Raw genomic sequence first — 10,148 nt, 5'->3', positions numbered from 1 at the left:
GAGAGAGAGAGAGAGAGAGAGAGAGAGAGAGAGAGAGAGAGAGAGAGAGAGAGAGAGAGAGAGGTGGGGGGAATTGTAATAAAGACAAAGGAACTCCAGGACTTCAAGGTCACAAGAGAGAATCGGTTCAACTGAAAGGAGAACCGAGATGGAAGTAAAACAGGGCTAATCCTATAATGATGGAAGTATAAAACAATACTATTTTTCAGTTAAAATGTATATGAAGTATGTTCAAGCAAGTTCACCCAATTATTTTTACATATCATTCATATAACAGTTTTGTCAAAAACATTACATTAAATTAAAAATAAATCTAATGACTACTGAAATTACGGGAGTCTTACAACTTTCACAGCTTTTAGAATTAGATAAATCAAAAGTGTGAAGAGGGAAATAGTTGGTCTTGTTGCCTCAAGGAAAGATAATAATATGGTGTCTGTGATTTTCTTTAAGACACTTCATCACCTTGTGTTATAAATATCTGTGCGGGCTGAAGCTGCACTGGAGGAAAGACAGTAACTTGCTGTAATCAGGAATCTGCACCCCAGGGGTATGCCCTAGCATGCATTCTAAGAGGCCAGACTTGAGGCTAGCTGCTTTGAATGCTTACCTTATCTACATTTTCAGCACCAGAATTAGCATAGTGAATATAAAAATGGGATTTTATTGGTAAAAATAGTGGCTTTTTAATAAGCACAGTGGATCTAAATAGCTCACATTGGTTAAGTTAATAGCATCCAATTTATGTGGTGAGCTAAAATATTTCAGTGTCACGTTGTACCTCTCAACTCAGAGTTCATATTTATCTATATATCCTTAAGGACAAATTGTACACAATTGTGGACCTCTTACCCTCAGGTTGATCTTTTCCTGCATACAGTCATATCATTTAAGAAGATTTGCCAAATTGATACCTACTCAAACGGTAATAGAACCTCTGTAACAGGAGCATGTGTTCCTCCAGTAATTTTTTTTCAAGAAATGAATTCCTAACAGGACAAAAACTTGAAATTTCACCCAGCTCAGAGAGGTTATGTAAATTTGCTTGTATTTATAACCAATGCATTTTTTTTTGAATGGTCAATGTGTGTAACAGAATTTGAGAATTTGATTGTCATTGATCTTCATTCAAATATTGTTACGGAAGTTGCAAAGGGATAAAGGAACTCATTCAAATCAAGAATTCAAATATGTCAGCGATAAACACTCATGCGTGCGTGCATGTATGTGCGTGTGTGTATGTATGTGTGTGTGTGTGTCTGTGTGTGTGTGTGTGTGTGTATGGTTTATTTGGCCATGCTGGTGGTTTTTTAAAGTCTGTCACTATCACTGTTTTCTGTATTTGAAATTTGAAATTCTCAAGTTACTAGATACAATACTGCACATAAGGAAGGAAAGGATGTAATTAATGTATGTCTTTTATTCCTTAAGATAATGCAAAATATCAAGTTTATTTTTATTTAAACACTTCTCAGGACAGAAATAGAAACCAGCATATAACTTGGTCATATGAAGTTAGTAAATCACTGTGTAATAATGTAGGAAACATACAATATAGAGAAAACCTGGAAACAAAAAAAATGCTTTGCACATGAAAAATTAGTATAAATCATAACTATTTTCTTTTTTAGTTTACTTCACACATTTCTTCAACTTCATGTAATGCTCTTTTCAACAAATTATTTTCCAAAGGAAGACAAAACAAAAGGAAAAATTACCTTTCTTGAGAGCAATTATAGTCTAATGTGAGCTTTTTTCTACTAATTGAAATGAGTAATTAACTGCTCCTATCCATAATGAATGGAGTAAAAGTTCTCTCTGGAACATAAATTCTACCTAAAATATATCTCTGGGTTGAAATCTTTGAAATATTCCCCTCTCAAGCAAAAATTGGTGTTGAAGAGGTAGCAATTACTTTTCAGAATGGACTACATGTTTGAAATAGGAAAAGTCTGGATACTCTTATTGTATCTGCAGCACTGTACCTGAGTCAGGCATTACAGGCTCATACCTGTAATCCCAGTAAGTAAGAGGGAGGCTTTGGTTGGAAAACTTGCTGACTTTAAGACCTGTGTGATCTATACAGGTCAGCTTAGGCTTCAAGGTGAAAGTCAGTTTCCTTTGTCAGTGAGAGAGAAGAGTGAATTATAACTTATTTTATAATATTAATATGCAAACTGATAGTAAATTGACCTAAGGTATACCTGAATTCATAATACTCAGGAAACTGAGGCAAGATATTTAACTGAGTCCAAGAATTAAAACCTAAAGTGCAAAACAAAGCAAAACCAAATCTCAAAGAAGGAGATAGTTATATTTCGTTGAAATTGTGACTTAAAATAATGCAAGCACTATGATAGGCATGATCTTACATGATTATTCATTTTCTGAGAGATTTCAATGATTTTTCCCAATATCATTTATTGTTTTTACAAGCCCCATACTTATCTTTTCTGGCACATTATATTTATTAACCACTGCAGGACAATCTACCTTCCAGATGATATTGTAGGGTTACACTGTTGTCCATGTAGGTCACCAGATTATTACTCTTTTACAATGGTTCTAGTTGTTTCATACGCTACAATCTTCTTACTCACATAGATCATGTGTTTCTCAAGATGTGAGACTTTATAATATAAATAATATAATACAATTATAATATAATAAATAAATTTATATAATATAAATTAAGAGTATAATATTTTTATTAGCACATCAATGCTTACTTCAAGGATACACTAAAAGCTTTAAATACCATCAATAGCTTTTACCAGCCTGTCTCCTTGAAAAAAAAAATGAGTTACCTGAAAATGAGAAAATGATGTTTCACTATTTGACAAATACAGTTTAACATCTACCTCTTACATGAAAAAACATGCTTCTTAAAATGTGTTTATTCATTAAAATTATATGGATAAAGAACCAAAGGGAACAAAGGAAAGCTGGGAGCGGGAAAGGAGGTCGTCCCCAAAGAAGAGGAAACCAACTGGTTATCCACTGCCAAACTGTCAGTTGCGAAGTCATAAGCACACAAAAAAATATCTTCATATGGACTGAGAATCTTACATTTAGGAATGCACATATATATTGCATTCATGTAATAACAATAAAAAAAGGCCATGAGTTTGAAGGAAGAAGTGTATGGGAGGGTGCAGAGGGAGACAGGGAAGGGAGAAGTGTTATAATTATATTATCTCAAAACTAAAACAAATGAAAAGTTAAAATTATGTCAAAATATTACTTGATGAATATTGCATCCAAAAACATAAAAATTTTCTAGATAACTATTTCTAATAGGAATGGATCTTGAAGAAGAACAATAACTTTACTAAATCACCATAGCCTCTAACTGCATTCTAAATATTTGTCCTTAGACCCACAATAAGTTGGGCCTTCCCTCCTCATCTACCAAATGTCTCTTTGCAACAGAGACCATTACAGGAAAACCAAACTGATGAAAAGGCAGAGTTATGGAGCCCAGTCTCAACGATATCTAGAACACAACTCCTACGCCTAAGGCTCAGGAACCATTGTGAGGGATGGGTGTAAGATTATAAGAGCCAAAGGATCAGGGAGTTTGCTGTGAGGCTGTCTCCTGAGAATGTCGATGTCAAGCCCACTAATATGACTACCTAGACATGGGCTTAACGATGATGACACAAACAGACATGCTAACATGAATGGAGAAAGCCTGTGAAGTCTCAGCCCGACACACAGATCTATAGACAACTAAGAGATGCTGAGAGGAGGAGAAATAGCCATACCCAGGGAAGAGTACAACAATTGGCTATCTAATACCAAATAGTCATGAAAACATACACACTGAAGTAGCATTAGACAGAGTAGGTCGTGTTTAGGAATGTGTACATGTTATATGTGTGTGTATACAAATACATACATAGATATAGATATAGAAGTTGTCAACAAGTAATGAAAAAAAGAAAAAAGGAGGCCATGAATTTAGACAGGAGCAAAGAGAGATAGAAGGGTTTGAACTGATGAAACGTAAGAAGAAATTTATGTAATTATGTTATACTCTCAAAAAATTGAAAGAAATAATTTAAAATGCATTTATTCTTTACAATTATACAGAAATAAGATTATTATTTAATTTCATAAATCTGTCATTCAAAAAACATAAAAACTTTCTGGGAATCATTTGATACTAAATGAACCAATATTTAGTAGGGTGCTCATGTGGCATTAAATGAATTTCTCCTATATACTACATTCAAACATACACTATTTGGGATAATGCTTACAAAAAGAATCCCACCTCTGACTGATTCTGGGCATAGAGCTCTATAAAAAGCTCATACATTATCATTGAGTTATTAATATAGATTGTCACATAATTTGACTTTAATAGTTCCTTTATAAATCATTTCAATGTGATAGAATAAACAAGTTCAACTACAAAGGCAGCTCTGAACCTTCTTATACTTTCCAAGAAATCACTGTCTTTTAAGCCTAAAATATATAGAGTTGTGTCCCAGGGCTACTGTCTACACTTATGCTAGTTGGGCTCTGGACACAGCCAGAATTCTAATCACAGAAACTATAGTTGCAATTGCATTAAATGAGAAAAGAGGGCCAGTGAAGAAATAGGGATTGTAGGATATGGTTGACTGCAAACTACATGCATTCCCAAAGAGTGATACCCATACTCACAACCAGCAGAAAGACCCAGCATCATCCAGCCTTCCAGCTCCCCATGGGTAGCTAGTAATTTATATTCAATAGTGAAAACATTGATTTCAAGCACTTGTAATCCATCTTAGTGGTATTTTCTGTTACATAATCACATTGACTTTAATAATTAATTCCATTTTTACAGTTTGTTTCACATAATTTTTTAAAGTATGAGCAGGGAACTTCTTTTTAGTAGTTGTGAAGATAGCACATCGACAGGGCCTGTTACTAGTCTTGAAGAAATAGAGCTAACATTTCCTCATTATTCGTGACATTTATTTTGTAATTTCTTCCTTGCAATAATTAGTTGCATTATTATTTCTAAAAAGGAGAATTGGGAAATTTGACAGGTACCATCTGAACAAATATGAAAACAGCATTTATCTAAGATAGCAAGAACTAACTCTACATATATCACTGGGCCTACAACTCAATGGTAGAGCCCTTACCTAGTATGCCTGAGGCCCTGGCTTCATCCTCTGATAATGCAAGAACATCATAAATTAGCATGATATATATGGCTACTGTAAAATTATTTTATCTAAAGACTTCTTATAATAATCTTAGTAAGAGGAGACATACTCTCTACTATTGGATGGAATATCAAGCTTTACAAGAGCAATGATCTTGTAGTTACCAGAGACCTGGAAGAATAGGAGCGGGGAGATATAGAAAGTGTTGATAAGTGGCATTGTATCATAGTTAAATTGGAACAGGAAGTCCTGGGTGTGTTATTGCCCAGTGGAGGGTGGAACAGACAAAAGCAATGTGCCTGTATGTCACATTCACTAGAAGAAAGGCAATTGAATGTTTTAAACATAAACAAATGATAAACGCTAAACTTTATTTAAATACTATGTAATATATATATATGTACAAAACATCACATTACACCCTTAATACTTTTAATTTATGCCTTGTGTCAGTTAAAAAGTAAATTTAACTTAAGTAAAATTTACAAACCCTAAGCAATTATTCTCATAGTCTTAACTTGTTTTAAGTGAAAAGTAACTTATTTTAAAGGACTAAGTACCTATCCTGTCTTCCTAAAAAGAAAAAAAGAGTTCTAGATGTGAAGGCAAAGTGAGAAGCTGTTCATGGTCGGAAGCAAATCATGGGAAGAAAGCGCAATATGAGATAGGAAGAGAAGCTCAGACCCATCAGTAATCAGGGAGAAGCCAGTTTCTACTGTTCTTCTAAAGAAAGGTTCCAACACTGGGTATTTAAAATATCGGGTCAATGAATTTGTATACAGTGCCAGATTGGGACTGACAGACTGGAATAGGCAGTCTTGAGAGCCAGGAAGCAGTGCGTGTTCCATTGCTAGGATCCCCAGTGTTGTTGTTTGTTTATTGTTTATTGGCACATAGTTTCAGGAGCAGACATGTGAAGGGAGTGGAAATATAAGAACCAGAGGTGGGAGGAGCGCTGTAATACGCTGTCAACTGGACGTGGTATAACTGTTGTACCCACAAACTCACAGGAACAATGGCTACTTGTATGAGACCTGCTCAAGACTGGTTAAGACGTTAACAGTTTATCACAGAGCAGGGAAGGACACATGAGACCCCAGTTATCTCTGAGAGCTATAGACTTCAGTGTCTACCTGGGATAAAGAGTCACAGTCCCCTCAGCTACACAGGCTCTAATGAGTACTCCTTACCGCACCCAGGCTCATGAAGGCAACAGTAACTAAACACGGTGGGCCCACACGCATGAAAACAGGAGGTGAGTTTGACAGAAAGAAGAGGTTCTGTGAGTTGGGAAAGTAAATAAGTTACCACTGGCAGAAACTATGATAAAAGTACATGATACCATGACACTGTAAAAGAATAATTTAAATAAAAATAAGTTATTTTAGTATGTTGAGACCAGGAAAAGCATTTTTATTTTTAAGAGAAGCATTATTATTTATATGATAGAGTAAAACAGAATGGGATGATGTGCAACAATGGCAAAGTTCAAATAATTTTTAAAATTTTTATAAGAGTATATAGTAACCCAGTTTTGCGATAAATTTTATTATTATGGGTTATGACAAAAAAGCTTCTGAAAGCATGTCTTTAGAGAACCCTTTACAAATATGCACACTAAAAAGGGAAGAATGCTACTTATGCCTCTGTGACACACAAAAATTATCCAATTTTTGTTAATTTTTTAATTATCAAAATTATCAATTTTTTAAGACTGGTTTTGAAAGAGAAATTTTACATGAGACTCTGCCCCAGACTTTGCCGTGGTTGCAAATACCCATTCATTACGGAGAGAACAGAAGGGAAACAACAAGAAAGGGGCATCACAGGGGTCCAGTCATACACAGAGACACACCCAGACCCTTAGACATCGTGTGGTTTGACAACAGCCAAAACCAACATTGTCTTTAACAGAAAGAAGCTTAAAATTCATAGTTCAGATATATAAAATCAGTCCACATGGGTTTATAATGGCATATAAGTATACAGTGTATCCTAAATAACTTTAATTAATTCAATTCTCTCCATCCAGAGTTGATACAGAGGAGAAATAACATTTCACTTTGCAAAATCACTGTCTATGGACTAGACACACATCTATAGAGAGGCAGTATGCAATATAAGACCTTGAACACTTGTCCATAGTACTCAGTGTCCCTACCTAATCTTTCTTTCCCTCCTGCCTAGTTACTGATTCTGCACTGTACAGTTTCTTACAAACTCATCAACCCCTGAAAACACTGAAATGTTGCCTGGCTCATTCATCCTCTAGATGACCCATTCATCTCTTATGTCTCAGTTCTATTGTCCTGGGTTCTAGTTGATTGAGTACATTCCTCTCACAAATACTGCCCTCGGGTATCATCAAATTTTTTGAGTTCCTCTAGGGTAAGACTATGTCTTTCAAAGTTCCTGTTCTTACAGCATCTGATCCTAATTACTGCGAGGCTGGTCCATGCCACTGGTTTCCTCACCCTCCCATACAACTCCAAATCTGAAGCATAGATTAGTTGACAAACAAACTCAGAACTTAGGACTGAGGCCTGATATTTAAAGATTATCAAGAGCTTCAAGATGGCACCAACTGAGCGTGAGAGTCCTCTGAGAATGGGAAGCTCTTTGATTACATAGTTACACTTCTGAGACACTTCATACCCATTCCAAAGTAGCATCTCTTGATAAATTTTAGTAAACAAATGTGATTCCAAATGCCCAACATGACCTAAATGATCTGACATACAATAACTTATAGTCACCTCTCAAACTGATCTCCTGTCCCCCACCTTTGCCTCATCATGACTATCTAAAAACAATGGCTTCCTTCCAGTTGTTAAACAGTGCTATGGGCTTCACGCTCAGATCTGTAACATTCTTGTGCAAACTGTTCTCCAATTCAACCCCTTCTTTATTATGTGGCAGCTTGAATGTTTGTGCTTGGTCATCATCCAGTGAGACAGAAGGCATATAGCTGGCTACATATTAATATTCTCACATATTCTATTATTAATATATTAGTATTCTACATATTAAAATTCTCTCAATTTGTGTGGGTGTTCTTGGGCATGGGCATATTTGTGTGTGTGTGTAGATCAGAGTTTAACCTCAATGTCATGCCTCGGGAACTATCATCTTACTTTTAAGATAGGGTCTGTCTCTGTTGTGGAACATGTACAATTGACCAGCTGGCCACTGAACCCCGACATCTTCCTACCCCTCCCTTTCTGGTCAAGAGACCATAAACACATACCACCATTCCTAGTTTTCTATGTGGCTTCTAGATGTCTAACACAGGTGTTAGGGCTTTCAAGGCAAGCGCTTTCATTATTGAAGCTATTTCCTCAGTCCATAGAAGCATTCTTTTCTCAAAAGAATACATCACTATTTACAGCCTCTCAGTAAATTTCCTACATTTTTCCCTTCCCATCCAATTTGACTAATGTTATAACAATAAGACCTTTCACATTGCCTGGCACAACAGTGATACGTGATGAATTATTGAAGGAAGACTAGACGTCTCAAGCACTGTAGAGTATCTGCCACTTTGTAAAATAAAGTAAACATTTACTGAGAAGTCTGGTGGTAAAATTAAAACCTGGACTAAATGGCAATTCTGTGGACAATTTGAAATGATAAATATATTTTGAAAGGAACATTTTTAAAACTTTCAAACAATGTGAATTTAATATGAAAATAAGAGCCGTCAATACCATCTCCATATTGAATTAGGGTCTTAAAGTTCCTTCTAACTATAAGTTCTAGTCGTTTAGAGACTCCAAGTTCTAGACCCATTTATAATTGTGTGACAAAGCTCTGATTAAGCAAAGACTTCTGATGAAGAGATCTGGTGCCATGAGATCTTCATCTAGGGAAGTGTATAGGGTACATTTGTCCACAGGGTTTTGCTATAGTAACTTCTAAAAATTAATATCCATTCTCGTATAATTACATCTGGGTAGCAGATACTAATATTATACTTACCTTTCCACACATCATTTCTATTTACTATCTGGGTCTTAGACGCTCACGAGACTAGTCTATGTGACCCTCCTTTCTCTTTAATGATTTTTATTTTAGACAGGCTCTCATAGCCTGGCGGAGGTAGCACAAGCCTTTAATCCCAGCACTCAGGAGACAGAGGCAGGTGGATCTCTGTGAGTTCGAGACCAGCCTGGTCTACAAAAACTAGTTCCAGGACAGGCCCCAAAGCTACAGAGAAACCCTGTCTTAGAAAACTAGAAAATAAAAATAAAATAAAGATAGGCTTTCATGCAACTCAGTCTGTCCTCAGTCTCACTGTGTAGCTGAGGGTCACCTTGCACATGTCATCATCCTTCCTCTACCTCTAGAGTGCTAAGCTAACAGAAGTGTGCTACCAGTGTTCACTTGTATGGTGCATGTAATCAAACCCAAGACATCATACAAGCTAAGTGAGCATTCTACAAACTGAATCACATTTACACCCCTCTCTCCAGTAGACTTAAAATTTCCAAAGTGGTGAAACAAGATAAAAACATGCTTGAAGAATTTATTATCCCTAGGTAAGGGTAGTGCCTAGTTCTATTTTGCTTTAATTTGTTTTAATGTAATTGCTGATACCATGTCCTCTAATGCCACAGGTTCATGAGCCTGACAAAACATAAATAAAATGTTACATGGGGAGAATGTCCAATGATCAGCTTTGTAAATTTCACAAAATTCTCTATGAAATCTACACTCAAATGCTTGAGAGTCACAATGAGTACATAACTGAAAGTTTTAAACAGCATGTATGTTGAAAGAAATTTCAAAACAGAATCCAAATCCATACTTACTACACTCAGACCTGAGCTTTCCCAGTGGTGTCAGTACGGTACAGAAGCCCTGTATTTGAACCAAAGAAACTTTAAAAAGCCAACAAAATTTGTTGAAATAATCATTTTCATTCCACTGAAGGACAGAATGAAGAGGAAGAGAAAAGAGAGGAGAGGAGAGGAGAGGAGA

General features: G+C 35.9%; 1 protein-coding gene across 1 annotated transcript in view; it reads right to left on the bottom strand.

Annotated features, from left to right (window-relative positions):
• Nucleotides 1–10,148, bottom strand: part of Tinag (tubulointerstitial nephritis antigen) — an 85,146-nt gene that overhangs the window by 74,356 nt on the left and 642 nt on the right. The gene's annotated exons all lie outside the window — the stretch shown is intronic.

Source organism: Microtus ochrogaster, chromosome 5, assembly GCF_000317375.1.
Source record: "Microtus ochrogaster isolate Prairie Vole_2 chromosome 5, MicOch1.0, whole genome shotgun sequence".
In the NCBI taxonomy this organism is placed as follows: Eukaryota; Metazoa; Chordata; class Mammalia; order Rodentia; family Cricetidae; genus Microtus; species Microtus ochrogaster.
This window is presented reverse-complemented; position numbering and strand designations above follow the sequence as displayed.